Genomic DNA, 17,396 nt, shown 5'->3' with positions numbered 1-17,396 from the left:
CGAATTGCATACATCTGATCAAAGGATATTTTAATTGATGAAGAAAATCCTCTACTTAAAAGTTGTTGATATGATGAATCTTCTTTTGCTTTGTTTTGCTCAACTTTTAAAATAATTAAGTACATCAATCGGGGAAAAAGGAAACATGTAATACTTTAAACAATAAAAAAATGCATAAAATAAAATAAGTACAACATTTAATAATAAAGTTTTAAAAATATTAAAATAAATTATTACATATAAAGAACATAAAAGAAAGGTCTTTGAGATTTTCAATTTCAAACTAAGGGTCATTTAAATTTTATTTTATTTTTTTATTTTTTTTTATTTTTATTTTTTATTGCTTAAAGTATTACAAAGGGTATTACATATGTATCCATTTTATCCCCCCGCCCTAGACATTCCCCTAGCCTCCCCTATCACCCAGTGTCTTATGTCCATTGGTTATGCTTATATGCATGCATACAAGTCCTTTAGTTGATCTCTTACTCATTTAAATTTTATAACAAAATGTAAATAATTGTAAATTTTAATTATCCTTTGATTTTACACATACATATATATATATATATAGTACAAAAGTAGGTTTACAGGTATGAGTATGCAAAATACAGTGCAGAACCTACATTCTTTTTTTTTTCTTTAAAGTATTACATATGTCTCCCCCCCCCCCACCACCCAATTGACCCCTCTCCGGCCACTCCCACCCCCCAGGACAAGCCCCCACCACCCCTGTCCATTGGTTATGCTAATAGGTGTGCTACAAGTCCTTTGGTTGATCTCTTACCTGCCCTCCCCCCCCTTCCCTGCCTTCCCTCTGAAGTTGGGCAGTCTGCTCACTGTTTCTTTGTCTCTGGATCTATTTTTGTTAATCAGTTTATGTTGTTCATTATATCCCACATATGAGTGAGATCATGTGGTATTTATCTTTCTCAAACTGGCTTATTTTGCTTAGCATAATGCTCTCCAGGTCCATCCATGCTATTGCAAATGGTAAACATTCCTTCTTTTTTATAGAAGCATTAGAGGCCCAGTGCACGAAATTCGTGCACTCAGGCGGGGATGGGGGGGGGGGCTCCCCAGCTTGGCCTGTGCCCTTGCACAGTGCGGGAGCCCCATGATTGATCTCCCCAAAGAGGTAGGCCCCACCCACCCATCTGGGGCTCCTCGATGGATTGCCCCAAAGAGGTAAGCTGGAGCCAAGGGTCCTGCCCTCAGCATTGCTGCGTGGAGCCATGGGACCTGCCTCCATGCCATGCACGCAGCGTCAAGTCCCCACCCACCCACGTGCGTGTGCTGCACACGCAGCCTCCTGGTGATGGATTGTTACAGCTTGAGGGCATCACGGTGTGAGGGCGTGATGACCACATAAGCTTTTATTAGTATAGATAGTATTCCATTGTGTAGATGTACCACAGTTTTTGTTTGTTTGTTTTTAAAAAAATGTATTTTATTGATTTTTTACAGAGGAAGGGAGAGGGATAGAGAGTTAGAAACATCGATGAGAGAGAAACATCGATCAGTTGCCTCTTGCACACCCCCTACTGGGGATGTGCCTGCAACCAAAGTACATGCCCCTCACCGGAATCGAACCTGGGACCTCTCAGTCTGCAGGCCGATGCTCTATCCACTGAGTGAAACCGGTTATGGCTGTATCACAGTTTTTTAATCCGTTCATCTGCTGATGAGCACTTAGGTTGTTTCCAAATCTTAGGCATTGTAAATTGTGCTGCTATGAAAATAGAGGTGCATATATTCTTTCTGATTGGTATTTTTGATTTATTGGGATATATTCCCAGAAGTGGGATTCCTGGGTCAAATAGGAGTTCCATTTTTAATTTTTTGAGGAAACTCCACACTGTTTTCCATAATGGCTGCACCAGTCTGCATTCCCACCAGCAGTGCACAAGGGAGAAAAAGTAAAAAACAAAACAAAAACAAAAAACAACATACAGCAACAAATAAACAGTTCTCAAAATTCAGAGAAGGGAATTGAATTCTGCCTCTCTATGGGAACTTTATTTACCTTTTTCTATCAAGGAACTTTCCAATCAAGATTTCCAGTTCTACATAATATTGCCCTAGTGTTCATAAGTTAGATATAAACAATAAAAATAGTTGTTTTAGTACATTGGGTTTAAACAAGCTTATATAATAAAGAGGTAATATGCAAATTAACCCCCATGCCCTCACAAGATGGCTGCCTACGACCAGGCCAGCAGAGGGGTTAGTGAGGGACGACCAAACGACTGAACAAGCAGGCTGCGTGGGGCGACCAGGCTGGCGGGGGGGCTGTGAGGGGCCACCAGGCCAGCAGGGGGGGCAGTTGGGGGCAATCAGGCTGGCGGCGGGGGGGGGGGGGCAGTTGGTGGTGACCAGGCCAGCAGGGGAGTGCAGTTAGGGGAGACCAGGCCGGCAGAGGGGGGGGCAGTTAGGGGCAACCGGGAAGGCAGGCAGGTGAGTGATTAGGAGCAGTGGTTCAGGATTGTGAGAGGGATGTCCGACTGCCGGTTTTGACCCAATCCCCGGGATCAGGCCTAAACCAGCAGTCGGACATCCCTCCCCTGAGGCATTCCGGATTGGAGAGGGTGCAGGCTGGGCTGAGGGGAGTCCCCACCCCCACCCCCCCCCCGCACAAATTTTATGCACCAGGCCTCTAGTATTAAATAAACAGTATTAGAAAAAGCTATATAAATATATTTGTAAAGGAAGATGTAATTAATAATTTTAAACAATATAAAAATAAAGGCACTCTTATTGTAAAAATATGAATACAGAGCTATGAAAACTAGACTATAATTTTATTTCCACTGATTATTCAGAAATTGTTTTCCTTTTTTCAGGGTTTCAGTGACATGGACATCTGGGGCTCAGAATTATTTCGTGTTGCATGCATTTAGTAGTTCCCAGAAAGGAGTAGGGAGGCGCCACTCTCGCTGCTGGGGTGCCACAGGCTTCTATGAACTGCAAAACAAGCTGAAGGCCATTTTTGTTTTGTTTTTTCATAAAAGCCAAATTGCCCTTGTATCTCTTTCAATTAGCAAAAACAGGGACTGATGTAGGTCTTTCATAAAAGAGAAGTGGTATAATGCGAACTTTCGAAAAACGGGAGATACCTGTATAACAATCAATATAATGGGCAAGATATTCTAATTCTGAATTGAATTTTCCTCCTACAATGATGTCTGGACTTCCAATTTACTAATAATGATCAGAAAAATAAAAAAACTTGAGTTTCATTTAGGGAGATGGATAAAACTCTCATTCTGAAGGCATTTTAAAGGGACCATGGGAAACAACATAAAGGTGCATTTTGATTACATCTCACTGGTATGCTTATACCACTTACGGTGTTCACTACAGATACAAAAATAAGCGTTTAGTTTTTAAAATATAGACAATCAGTAAGATAGAGATACCTTTTTAACATAAACATAATTTCTAATAACTAACCAGTGATATTTATATTTAAAGGGAGTGAATGCAAGAATTATTCCACATTGATGTCATAAATAAGACAAAATCTATCATCTCTTTTGTTCAAAATTGTTCTGAGAATTCTATCCAATGCAGCAAGTTAGGTAACAGAAGTGAGTTATAACTACCAAGACTCAACTACCAACAGAACATACTGTCATCATTTAGAGGCAATATATTAAAAATTAATAGTTTTTCTAAAAAAAACCTGTATGATTCTATTTATATAAATGTGAAAAATAGACAAAAGGAATCTATCTTGATAGAAATCAAGATACTGGTTGAATTTAGAGCACCAGTAGGGACTGAGACATGGGCCAGTTAGAGAAAGTAATAGGGGAAAATCCCATTTAAAAATAGCAAAAACCCAAGCCAAACGAAAGCAAACCTTTAAAACCACATAATAAACCTAAGAATCTGTAAGATTCATGGGCCAAAAACTATTAAGGTTTACTGAAGGATTTTAAAGAAAGTCTGGAATAAACAGAGAGGTAAAACATATTATTGGAGAGGAGACTCAATACCATAAAAATGTCAATTATCCCTTAGGTAATCTAAACATTTCATATAATTTCTTGAAAATTTGATTCTAAATTTCACCTGCAGTGTTTGCCCATCTCATTTAGAAAAAGGGCCCTATACAACCTGTTTCCCTCCTGTCACCTTTTATTCCTCATATCTTCTCTCTCTGCCATTTTCTCTGTCTTTAGCCATAGCAGCCTCCTTGTAACCTCTTCAGCATGCCAGGCAAGGTCCTGCCTTAAACCCTGTGCAACGGCTAGTCCCTCTTTCTGGAATGCTCTTTCTAAGTAGCTGAATGCTTTCTCCCTCACCACCTCCAGGTCTTTGCTCAAATGCCACCCACTTAGGAAAGCCTTAGCTGATTACCAATCTAAAATGGGAACAACCCACTTACCCTCCACCACTCACATGTACTTTCTTTCCCACATTTTTTTATAGCATTTATCTCCATCTAGAATGCTGTTTATTTATTTATTTTTTCTTGTTTATTGCCTGTACCAACCGTTGACCCACTCTGACACACATGAACACACACAAAAAAAATCCTTTTGATTAAAAAAGCTAAGTTTAGCCCTGGCCAGTTTGCTCAGTGGACAGAGCGTCCGCCTGCGGACCAAAGGGTTCCGGGTTTGATTCCAGTCAAGGGCACATGCCCGGGTTGCGGGCTCCATCCCCAGTAGGGGGCATGCAGGAGGCAGCAAATCAATAATTCCCTGTTATCATTGATGTTTCTCTCCTTTCCTCTCTCTTCCTCTCTGAAACCAATAAAAAAATATTTTTAAAAAGGCCAGTGACCTTCTGAGAATATAAAACAACAACAACACAAAAAACTAAGTTTATACTACTCAGCCATAAGAAAAGATGAAATACTGCCATTTCAACAACACTGAATGACCTTGAGAATATCATGCGTAAGTAAAATAAGCTAAGAACCACATGATTTCACTCAGATGTGGGATATAAATCAGAAAGCAACAAATGAACTAACAAGATAAACAAATGAATAAAAACTCAGACACAAACAACAGTATATGGTAGTTATCAGAGAGAAGTGGGTGAGGGTTAATCAAAGGTAAAGGGAATCAAATATATGGTGACAAGAAGAGTAAACTTTGGGTGGTGGGCACACAATGCAATATACGGAACATGTATCAGAAATGTACATTTGAAACCTATATAATCTTATTAACCAATGTCGACCCAATAAATGTAATTTTTAAAAAGTGCTAAGTTTATTTTATTTTGTTTAAGATAAAACATCACCTTGACAGAGTCTAAGGGGTGCCTCAAAATGAGAAAATTAAAGAAAGGCATTTACAGAGACTTAGGGCCTGGGCTGGGTGAGATTTTTAAGGCAGGTCTTGCAAGGTGGGGCACTCACTGGTTGGGAATGAGCAGTTTATGATATAAACATTTGGAGTAGTGGGCTCAGTGAAACAAGAATTTTAAAGTGAGTCCTGGTGAGCTAGCAGTTTTGATAAGCAAGCTGTTTAGTTAATTCATATTATATTTCCCAACCAACAATTAATATTCTTGCTTTGTTATTTTTTAACACATGGACTGGAGTACTATGTTCATTTAAATTGTATTGATTTTGCGAGAGTATAGTATTATAAGAATCCAGAAGATTAAATCCTTTAAAAATATCCTTTAATGCAACTTCATTTAGATAAGTACCAATTTATGCTTGTAATCTTAAACCACCTGTGGGAATAATAACTTACAGTTGGCATACAATATTATATTAGTTTCAGGTATACACCCTGGTGAACCGTCCTAATGGATCATCCTGGTAAATCTCATACCCATCTGACTGCATACATTGACTACATTCCCTATGTACTTTACAACCCCGTGACTATTCTGGAACACCAATTTGTTCTTAATACCTTCACCTTTTTCACCTGTTCCCCCCCCAGCCCTCCTCCTACCTGGTAACCATCAAAATGTTCTCTGTGTCTATGAGTCTGTTTTTATATCTAGGATGGGGAGGTAGAACTTCGGGGAGAATTTTGCTTTTCTACAGTTGCCCAATTTCTTAAGTGACCATGTATTATTGGAGTAAACAAAGATATTTGCATTTTTGAAAAAAAAAAAAGTAGGTTAGATGTAAAACTATTTATCATAGTGCCTGGCACATATTATATGTTCAATAAACAATGTTATGTGGATTTAAAGCTTTAAATGACTTTATATATCTTAAAACTTTTTAATATAAGTCCATGCCTACCTCTTATTACATTTATTCTCAAATATTTTGTTTTCTGTTCTAATGTGAATGAGAGGAAAGACTGATTGTGAGAGTGAAGGCAAGGCTGGAATGGCAGATAGGGACATGATTAGGGACCCTAGATTGATGAGAGAAAAGTTTAAGTTTCATCCAGGAAGGACTGAGGAGTCAATAAAAGAATTGATCAAGAGGGTAATATAAGCATACAGAATGGGGATTGAAAGAACAAAAGACCAGGGCCGCTGAGAGCAATTATGGCAAGGCCTTGCAGTTCTAAGAATTGATATCAAAGCAGCTTAATTATCAAGCACCTGGGGTTTGAACCTTCTGGGGAAGGTTACTGAAGGTCAAAAGGACGTGGATCATCTGGTGCTTGAAACGCCATAAGGCTCACATGCATATAATAACAGAGAACACTCCCCTCGAGTCAGAAAGGAACACATATGCCCATAGGTCTGCTTTTGATATTTTCCTACTTTTTTCCCTACATGTTTGTCTTTTCTTTTGTTTCCCTTGCCTGGGGAGATATATATCAGAAAAAAACATTGCTATGAGAATGTCTTCATTTTGATCCTTTTCTCTCATATTTGCGGGTTTAAAATGCCATAGATTTTAGTTGTCAACTTGTAAAGATGTTGAGAATTTGCACAGAAGGGAGAGGTGAGTGACTTGCCTTAGACCACAGTGAAGGTGCTGATCACAAGTGTCCGGGTATGAAGCAATGAGGAAACAAACGAAAATGTTTAGAAATAGGCGTAAGAAGAAGACAGAAGACTTAGAGAAAAAGTAGGACTTAATTGGTTCTTAGATTTAGAAATTGAGAGCTTGAGAGAAGAAAGTTTCTCTGAGCTTTTTTTCTTTTAATTTGGGTGTCTAAGAGATTAGAAGTTTTATAAATAGTTAGAGGAGTAGTTTGGGGGGCTCCAGTGAGAAGTTGGGAAAGATAATTAGGTTTTAGGTGTACTGAACTCAATATTGCCAAACATTAAAATGACACTGTTCCATTTGGAGTTAAAAATTCAAAACCAGAGCTCAGTTTATGATATTAGGATATCAGGTGGACAAAAATAATTGAAAATGTAAGACCTAGAGTTCACATTTACAGGAATGGGTGACATCACTGAGGGGGCTTATATGGGAAAATGTGAAGTTTGAGGGCAGACATTCAGAAAATATCACTTTGAGGGGCAAGAAAGGGATAACAGTTCCCTGAACACCAGCAAAAAGGTCCGAGTTGGAGAAACCAAGAGAAGAGAAATCTGAGGACGATCACTGTCCGTGATTTCAAGGGGTCTGGGATTGCCAACGAGGTGGCTATTGACTATGGAAGTTGTTTTGGTGGAGTGCTAGTAGAGATAAATTGAATTATATCTCAAAAATATTCTTTTCTTTTTGAAGGGAGGTGGGAGAGAAACACTGAGGATCGAGTTCAAAACCCTGGCATATGGCCTGACCTGGAATGGAACCAGCGACCTTTTGGTGCATGGGATGACACTCAAGCAACTGAGCCATACCAGCAGCCAGGGCACTCTAAGTATTTTAAAACAGTCAGATTTATCGTGTAATTATTATAATAACAAGAGGCCTGGTACACGACATTCGTGCACTGATGATGGGGGGGGGGGGGTCCCTCAGCTCAGCCTGCACCCTCTTGCAGTCCAGGACCTCTTGGGGAATGTCTGCCTAAGCCAGCAGGTGGACATCCCCCGAGAGGTCCTTAGTGCTGCCCCGGAGGTGGGAGAGTTCCCATCACCACTGCTGCGCTTGCCAGCGGTGAGCCTGGCTTCTGGCTGAGCGGCACTCCCCCTATGGGAGCACACTGACCACCAGGGGGCAGCTCCTGCATTGAGCAAGTCATAGCGACCAGTCATTTTGCTGTTCCGTCAATTTGCATATAAGCTTTTTATTATATAGGATTACAACAATGCCTTTCATTAGCTTCGTTGCTTAAAAAACTAAGCATGATCTACAGGCCCTCTGCGATCTGGTTCTGCTTATTTCTCCAGTCTCATATCTTATTCCCCACTCCACTCTAACCTTAAGACTGCAGGCAGATCTTCCAGTTTTCCAGATGCCTCATGCATTTTTATGTGCTGGTGTTTGTAGCTTACACATCTTCCAATTCCATCTCAGTTTGGTGAAGCCTTTGGGGGTGCTCAAGCCTTTTGATATTAACTTCTAGTTCCCATGTGTGAATATTAATACCCTGTATTCCTGTCACCTAGCACCAGGCTGGATATATAGTCTGTATTCCATAATTGCTAAGTGAACAAATAAATGAAGATAGCAAGTTTTTGTGTTGCATCTATTTTTCACTAAAAAAAGTGTGCAGTATAGTATATTTGGCATTTATTCTTGCCACATAATATTCAATTTTGTGATTTTTGTTTAAGCATAAACAAGCCCTGGCCAGGAAGCTCAGCTGGTCAGAGTGTCATCCTGATATGCCAAGGTTTCAGGTTCCATCCCCAGTCAGGGCACATCCTATCTAATAAAAGAGAAAAATGGTAATTGGCGTACGACGATACCCTTTTCATTGGCTAATCAGGGCTATATGCAAATTAACTGCCAACTAAGATTGGCAGTTAACTGCCAACAAGATGGCGGTTAATTTGCATATGTAGGCACAATGCAGGGAGGCGAAAGGGAAAGCAGGAAGAAGCCCCCTGCCACTGACAGTGATCGGAAACCCAGAGGGGAGCTAAGTGCTGGGGGGCAGGGCAAAGGCGGCCCTGGGGCCGCCTTTGCCCTGCCCCCCAGCCATGATTGGAGAATCAGGTGCCTTTGCCGCCCTGGCCAGTGAGAGCAGGAAGTAGGGGTGGAGCCAGCGATGGGAGCTGGGCATGGTCGAAGCTGGCAGTCCCGGGAGCTAGGGGTCCCTTGCCTGGGCCTAAAGCGAAGCCCACGATCACGGGGCCGCTGCAGCTGCGGGTCCCCGCTGCCTGAGTCGGATGCCTCAGCCAGAGGCGTTAGGCTTGGGCAGGGGCAGAGCCTGCAACCACGGGGAGCTGGGGGTCCCTTGCCCAGGCCTGGCACCTCTGCCGGAGGCCTCAGGCCTGGTCAAGGGGCCGATCTGGTGATTGGTGATCGGAGGGTGATGAGGGGCAACTCCTCTGGCCGAGGCATCAGGCCTGGGTGGGGGGCGGAGCCGGGGATTGGGGGGATATGATGGTCCCCTTGCCCAGGCCTGAAGCCTGGGTCAGAGGCATCAAGCTTGGGCGGGGGGTGGAGCCAGCGATCAGAGGGAGATGGGGGTCCCCTGCCCAGGCATGATTCCTGGGCCAGAGGCCTCAGGCCTGGGCGGGGGCCAGAGCCAGTGATCAGGGGGAGATGGGGGCCCCCTGTCCAAGCCTGACACTTCTGGCAGAGGCGTCAGGCCTGGGCAAGGGGCCGATCAGGCGATCGGAGGGTGATGGGGGTCTACGCCTCTGGCCGAGGCATCAGGCCTGGGATGGGGGCAGAACCAGTGATGGGGGGAAATGAGGGTCCCCTGCCCAGGCCTGACGCCTCTGTCAGAGGCGTCAGGCCTGGGCAAGGGGCCGATCCTGCGATTGGAGGGTGATGGGGGTCAACGCCTGTGGGCTCCCAGTATGTGAGAGGGGGCAGGCTGGGCTGAGGGACATTCCCCCCCCACACACACACCCAGTGCACGAATTTCGTGCACCGGGCCCCTAGTACTAGTATAAGAATCAACCAATGAATGCATAAATAAGTGGAATAACAAATAGATTTTTTCTCTCTCTCAAAAATCAATACAAAACATAAATAAGAAATTTTATAAATACTAGTTAAAACTTGCAAAGTAAAAAAAAAGCCTTAATCTCATTAGCCTGTTGTAATTTTCCATTTAATTTCTAAATGTTAGAGTGGGCTATATTGTCCTTTCCATAAACTCTTTTTTTATTTTTTTTTAGAAGCAACTATTCTCTTTCTGGTAAAAATTATGAGGAAGTGGGACGGGTCTCCTTTTAAAATACAAATGATTACACTCCGACCAATGGAAGTTTCAGTACTACTAGAATCAAATCTCAATTTATATTCGCATTTACTAGTATGGCTGTTGGTTCTCCCCAGGGAGACGGGAAAGATGGTGCCCTACACCTGATTTCAGGTTGATTACAATAAAATGGGAACAATTTTAGCATAAAAGGCTCATTTTGCATTAGGCACCTTTTTTTGGAGAGGAGGCGACGGTGGTGAAAATAAAATGCTTAATCAAACTCCCGCCAATTTGCAATGTTCTTTGGTGGGGAAGAGAGTTTCAAAAGCCAAGGAACAAAAGAGGATTTGGTTTTCCAATTTCCCAGAGGGGGCAGCAGATTGTGAAGCAGCTACTGGGAGAAACCGAAGTATAATTATCAACCAGAGGAAGGCGGGTGTGCATGTGTCTGTGTGTGTCTATGTGTGCTCGGAGCTGGGGGCGGGAGCAGGGGGATAGGAGAGACGTTGCACATGCTAAGGATCCAAGGTCTTTTTTTTTTTTTTGCGAGGTACCTCGTTATGTAATATTTATAACGAAAGGCGCTGCAGCAGCACCGGCGCCCGGGCCCGCCTCCTTCTGGCCCAATTTACAACCATAAGCCGGGATACAATGGGGATGGGAGGAGGGGACACAAAGCGGGTGCCGGCGGAGAGCGGTCTAAACTGCGGGAAACAGGCCGCTTGTGCAGCAGGCGAGCGGAGAGAATTTCCCTCTGGCTCGGAGCCGGATCGCGGACCCCGAGGATCAGCGGGGAGGCCAGTTTTACGGCGCAGGGTCCGGATCCGACCTCAGATGCTTCCTCAGTGGGGGTTCTGAGACCGTGACCTGGGTCCCCACGCTGGGACCACCACCCTGGAGCGCGGGTCGGGGCATTTTCGTGCCGGGAGGAGGCGCCTACGGGAGCCGCTCTCCAGCAACGGCGCATGCGCGGGCCCTCCTGACAGCGCAGCCGCGCAGCCCGCGGCCCGCGGTTCTTCCTCCAATCGGAGCCCCGCGTTCTCCGCGTGCGTCTCCCGGAGCCGCGGCCGCGGGAGGCGGGGCGAGGAGGGGGCCGGGCGGGGCGGGCCGGAGGCGGGCGAAAGTCTGGGAGGCTCTGCGAGCGGAGTGGAGTCTCCGGAAGTGGCCGTTGTAAACACCGTCTCCAGGGGGTTTGTCCCCTCTCAGCCCACCTTTGCTATTGGTTCACCACCCCCGGGTCCTAGGCTCAGTCCGGTCCAAACAGTGTTTGCTTTGATTTGACCCCCGCGACCAGCCTGGGCCTGAGATTTGAAGCTGCCCCTGGGGTCCCTCCCGGGTGTGCGGTCTGGACCACGGGAGCCCCCGGAGGTAACCGCGGGCTGGGAGGCCTTGGAGGTGGAGGACTTGGGCGGGAGGGGTAGAGAGGCCCGGGATGGGGGGCTGCAGGGGGTGTTGAGGGAGATCCAGGATAGTTTGGGACTGTCCCGGGGCTGTTCGCGTCCTCGGTGGGGACACGCCTTCGACCCCCGGGGCTGGGCCTCCCCGCCCGCCGGGAGGAGGTGCTCCTCGGAGCATCCCAGCCCGACGCCGCTGCCGCAGTTCCCCGGAGACGGGGCAGGGACCCGAGGTCCTGGGCTTGCAGCTTCTCGGGTTTACAACTCAAGACTGCGGAGCCCAGCCTCCCGAGAATCAGGAAAAGCCCTTCGAGGTCAGAGACCACGTCGTTTTCATTCTTTTTTTTTTTTTTTTAAAATTTTATTTTATTGACTTTTTACAGAGAGGAAGGGAGAGGGCTACAGAGTTAGAAACATCGATGAGAGAGAAACATCGATCAGCTGCCTCCTGCACACCACCCCCTACTGGGGATGTGCCTGCAACCAAGGTACATGCCCTTGACCGGAATCGAACCCGAGACCCCTCAATCCGCAGGCGGACGCTCTATCCACTGAGCCAAACCAGTCAGGGCCCTCGTTTTCATTCTTAAAAGAAACCAAACATGCCAGCCACACACTGGGTTCTGTAGATGTTTGATCCATGAAAGAATGAGTTGTGCGCGGCTGTCTCCTGTAGCTTCTGCAGCTTCCCCCCAAGAACTCTGAGAGACTTAGGAAAACCGGCTCTTTCCCCGGGGCTGTTAACTGTCTGCAGGCATTGGGCCCCCTTATTCCATTATGAAAACTTTCCTAGGGGAGTACATACTTAATCCAGCTGAAGCAGATCTCAAAGGATACTTGCGTGAGAAGCAATTTCAGTTGGTTTCCAAATCTTTTGAATACATTATTTTATAGTTGTATAGTCTTGGAGAAAAGAGCCCACCGTTTTGTCACTTGTTTTATGCAACAGTTAGTGCTTAGTAACAACATAACGATGGTAGATCAGGAAACGAACATGCTTTCCCAGGAAATAAAGAGGAAACAAAGGCAATGCAACCCAAGAGGAAAGGTGAAGGGAATGGTTTTAGTCTGGAGTTATCTATATTAGTCCTGGCATAGACTATTAGCTGTGACACCTCAGGCAGATCACCTGAACTCCCCAGGCAATAGATTCCCTTTTTTCTTTTTTATTGAGTTAATTGGGGTGACACTGGTTAATAAAATTATGTAGGTATTAGGTGTACAAGTTTATAATACATCTTCTGTATATTATATTGCCTGTTCACCACCCCAAGTCAAGTCTCTTTCCATCACCATTTATCCCCCCTCTACCCTTTCCTACCTTCCCCCACCCCTCCTTCCCTCTACTGGTCACCATACTTTTGTCTGTGTCTTTGAAGTGGTTTTTTTTTTTTTTTTAAATATATTTTATTGATTTTTTACAGAGAGGAAGGGAGAGGGAAAGAGAGTTAGAAACATCGATGAGATAGAAACATCGATCAGCTGCGTCCTGCATACCCCCCACTGGGGATGTGCCTGCAACCAAGGTACATGCCCTTGACTGGAATTGAACCCGGGACCCTTGGGTCCGCAGGCTGATGCTCTATCCACTGAGCCAAACCAGTCAGGGCTTGTTTTTTGTTTTTTCTTTAATCCCTTCACCTTTTTCACCTAGCCCCGAAAAACCCTTCCTGGAATAGATTCCTTATTTGTCAGAACAAGAGGATGGACTTGGTATTTAAAGTCTCATTAACTCCCCAGTAGTTGCTCTGTAGTGTGGGTTCCTGTCAGGGAAGGGGACCTCGGCAGGTCAGTTTTGAAAGTTCACGAGGCAGACTGTACTATTCTTTCAAGACTCTGATCATATGCCTGTTTCATGTGCCAGCTCTTGGAATGGGCAGACTTCTACTTTAAAAAAAAAAAAATTTCTTTATTGATTTCAGAGAGGAAGGAAGATGGGGAGAGAGAGAAACATCAATGATGAGAGAGAATCATTGATCGGCTGCCTCTTGCACGCCCTCTACTGGGGCTTGAGCCCGCAACCCAGGCACGTGCCTTTGGCGGGAATCGAAACTGGGACCCTTGAGTCCGCAGGCTGACACTCTATCCATTGAGCCAAGCCGGCTAGGGCCAGACTTGTCCTACTTTCATCTGCTGCTCTCAAATTAGCCTGCCATGCTTTTCATGAAACATCTGTTGGCTCTTTGGGGGTTCTCTCTAATGCAGCCTTGTTATTTCCCTTTGCTTTCTTCTCTATAGACACGTTTACTCCTGTGCAGATTTTGTGGCTGTTTGTGGCTTGCCCTTATTCATTTTTTTATTGATTGATTTTAAGAGAGAGAGAGGGAGTGAGAGAGAAACATTGATTTGTTGTTGCACTTATTTATACATTCATTGGTTGCTTCTTGTAGGTGCCCTGACTGGGGATTGAACCTGCAACCTTAGCATGTCTGGACGATGCTCTAATCAACTAAGCTATCCAGTGGCCAGGGCCTGCCCTTATTCATTGGTATTTTGTGGTTCTTTTTGTTGTTAATACTGCTCATGATCATCTAGTTTCTTTATCTAGTTACCTTAGATAGGATTTATACAAGCTCCCTCATTAAAATTCATAAGGAAATTAGCCTATAGAAAAGCAAAGAGACGTATAAACACACAGGCGGGGCTGGTGTGAGAACTCATGTTTTTATTTGACCTGTCACTCAACTTCTTTTTTCTTTTTGACCCTACAAGAGCGTTCTCAAGCTTCTTATTCATATAAGTTTTCTATTGTCGTATAATATCTTACCACAAACTTAATGGCTTAAGGCAGCACCACGTCTTATCTCTCAGCTTCTGTCAGGAGTCTGGGCACAGCTTAGGAGGGCCTTCTGTCCAGTTTTACTGGGTTATAGTCAAGGCACCAGCTGGGCTGTGCTCTCATCTGACTTCTTGCCTGAGAAGAATCTGCTTCTGCCCTAGCTGGTTTGGCTCAGTGGCTAGAGTGTCAGCCTGTGGACTGAAGGGTGCCGGGTTCGATTCCAGTCAAGGGCACATGCCAGGGTTGCGGGCTCGATCCCCAGTGTGGGGTGTGCAGGAGGTAGCCGATCAATGATTCTCTCTCATCATTGATGTTTCCAACTCTCCCTCTCTTTTTCCTCTCTGAAATCAATAAAAATATATTTTAAAAAAAGAATCTGCTTCCCAGTTCATTCGGGTGGTTGACAGGATTTCTTTCCTCTTGGCCTCTGTATGACAGGGATCTGACTTCTCACTGGCCGTGGGCTGGCGGCGGCCTGCAGTTCCCTGCCATGTGGCCCTCTCCAGAGGCAGTTCCCAGCATGGCAGTTTGCGTCTTGAAGGCCAGGAGGAGATTGTCCGTAACTTCGTTCTGCTAAGACAGCATCTTATAAAACATAGTGTGATCATGGGAGTCTTACTCCATCATCTTTGCCATCTTCTGTTGGTTAGAAACAAGCCACAGGTTCTGCTCACAGAAGTGGGGGGCGGGGGGAGGTTTATAAGAGAAACATCATGGGGCAGTGGTGGGGACCTGCTCCATTATCTGTATCGATGATCTGGAAATCGATGAAACGTGCTCCTGAGCTACAGAAGACACTTTCTAGAGGACCCCTCAGATGTGTAGATGTTAGAAACCAAAATAATGCGCTGAAACATGATCACTCTCTCCAATTTAGCTTTATTGACACAACTTTGTTAAAATTTGATAAACTCTTCCCACACTTCTTTGCCCAAGATAAAAACAAAACAAAGAACAACAGACATTATTAAGGTCCTAACAGTGTAAATTATTTGCCTGTGAGATAGAGGTTCTGTTTGTGCCTGTTGTGACATCTGCACACACGTGTGTTTTTAATCTTTTCACAAAAACAAACATTTTATATACCTACTTTTGAGCCTTGGACATATAGAAGAGTCCATTCCTTGTAAGTTCTGACTTTTGAAATTTTATTCTGAAGGGAGTTTCTCTGGAGTGACCACTGGAGGCGTGGTAAGGTACAAAGACTGGGGTTCAGTATCAGAAAAGCTTGATTAAGAGGTTATTGTCCCCCACTTAGTAGCTTTCTGCTCTCAGGCAAGTCATTTGGTCTTTCTGAATCAAAAGAGTTTCGGTACTTGTATTAAAGATGATAAACCTTAGGTAAAAGAACTTATGGTTCAATTGTACGTATCAACTGTGGCCTTGTACAAAGAGCTTGGGCTTTTGCGTTAGATAGTTATGAGTTGAAATCTTGGTCCTAACTAACCATGTGACTTTCGGCAAGTTACTTATGATCTCTGAGTCTTAGTTTTCTCTGCTGAAAATGGGATCATCTTTACATCTTTACATCCTTACAGTGTTGTAAGGATCAGAGTTCTATAAAAAAAAATGCTAAGTACAGTGCTTGGCACTGTAGTAGGTCTTCAATACTAGTAAATGAATGACAGTGGTATTTGATTATCTACCATATTCCCCAACTTTGTCTGTTAGGTGCCTGGAGAACTAGAATTTCTCTCCCTACAACCAGATCTTGGTAAAAATTATGTCCTCTTTGTCCTAGGTCAGACTTCTGCTATCAGCGACATGAACCACTGTGTTAAAGATCCCTTGGTGTCTATCTGTAGGAACCGTCACTTTTCAGGACCATGGTTGAATCTACATCCCACTTGGCTTATTCGAGTTTCTTTTCTTTCAATGATCTCTCTCAGGGTTGTGAGAGCAGGGACAGAACAGTTTAGCCTTTTTTTTTTTTTTTTTTTTTGGTCTTCTAGATATCCCTATACATCCACAATTTCCCTAAACAATTCTTTTATTACATCTTTCCCTCAGACTAAATCACCTCCTGTATCACCTACACCAGGGGTGGGCACCCTTTTTGTGAGTGTGTGCCAAAACCAGAAAAATCTCTGACTCAAAATTCTTCTGCGTGGCAACCCTAATTTTTTGAGAACATGTTACGCCTACTTGATATCTCTTAAGGTATATGTATGTGAAGAACCTTGAAGAAATAATAAAATTCATTTGAGCAACAAAAACACAGTATATGATGATGAAAAATACATTTATTTTTTAATGTATACATGTACACTGATAGTCCGACAGAAAACTTCATGATTCCGTTTGATATTATCAGTGGGACTTTTGCTGCTGCATCACTGATGACAGAGATTTTACATCAGGTGTATATTTCGTGACCTTCAGAGATATGCATGAGCTACTACTTTCATCCGTCAGGCTACTCCTATTACGAGACTTAACAAAATTCATCTACTGAGAACAAGGATTCACAAGCGTATGTGGATGAAACCAAAACACTGGTCGGATCTAGGAAGGCAGGGAGAGTTAAGGCAGAGGCATAGAAATTGCTCTTCCCTTCTCTCGTCAATCCATGTCTATGTTCTTTAAGATAACTTGCTATGTAAAATTATTTATTTATCTAAGATGCACCTACACTGAATTTATCTGAAAAATAAAAAAGTCACTGAAACCGGTTTGGCTCAGTGGATAGAGCGTCGGCCTGTGGACTGAAAGGTCCCAGGTTCGATTCCGGTCAAGGTCATGTACCTGGGTTATGGGCACATCCCCAGTCGGAGATGTGCAGGAGGCAGCTGATCGATGTTTCTCTCTCATCGATGTTTCTAACTCTCTATCCCTCTCCCTTCCTCTCTGTAGATCAATAAAATATATTAAAAAAAAGGTCGATATTAAGAAAAAAATTGTAAATGGAAGATTATAAGAGAGGGTTTCGCGTGCCAGCAAAAGTTACTGGCATGCCATGTTTGGCACGCATGCCAGGGGTTGCCCACCCCTGACCTACACCCTTCCTTTGTCAGGGATAATTATATTTACTCAGAGGGTTCTGTGTTCAGTAAC

General features: G+C 44.0%; 1 protein-coding gene across 2 annotated transcripts in view; it reads left to right on the top strand.

Annotated features, from left to right (window-relative positions):
- Positions 1 to 11,296: 11,296 nt before the first annotated feature.
- CCDC171 (coiled-coil domain containing 171) overlaps positions 11,297 to 17,396 on the top strand; it is a 264,220-nt gene continuing 258,120 nt past the window's right edge. For both annotated transcript variants that reach the window (XM_059656616.1, XM_059656615.1), the window contains exon 1: positions 11,297 to 11,537. The gene's annotated coding sequence lies outside the window, so the exon portion shown is untranslated. The remainder of the gene's footprint in view (positions 11,538 to 17,396) is intronic.

This window comes from Myotis daubentonii, chromosome 11 (genome assembly GCF_963259705.1).
Source record: "Myotis daubentonii chromosome 11, mMyoDau2.1, whole genome shotgun sequence".
Lineage (NCBI taxonomy): Eukaryota > Metazoa > Chordata > Mammalia > Chiroptera > Vespertilionidae > Myotis > Myotis daubentonii.
Note: the sequence above shows the minus strand (reverse complement) of the source record. Positions and strands in the feature narration are given on the sequence as shown.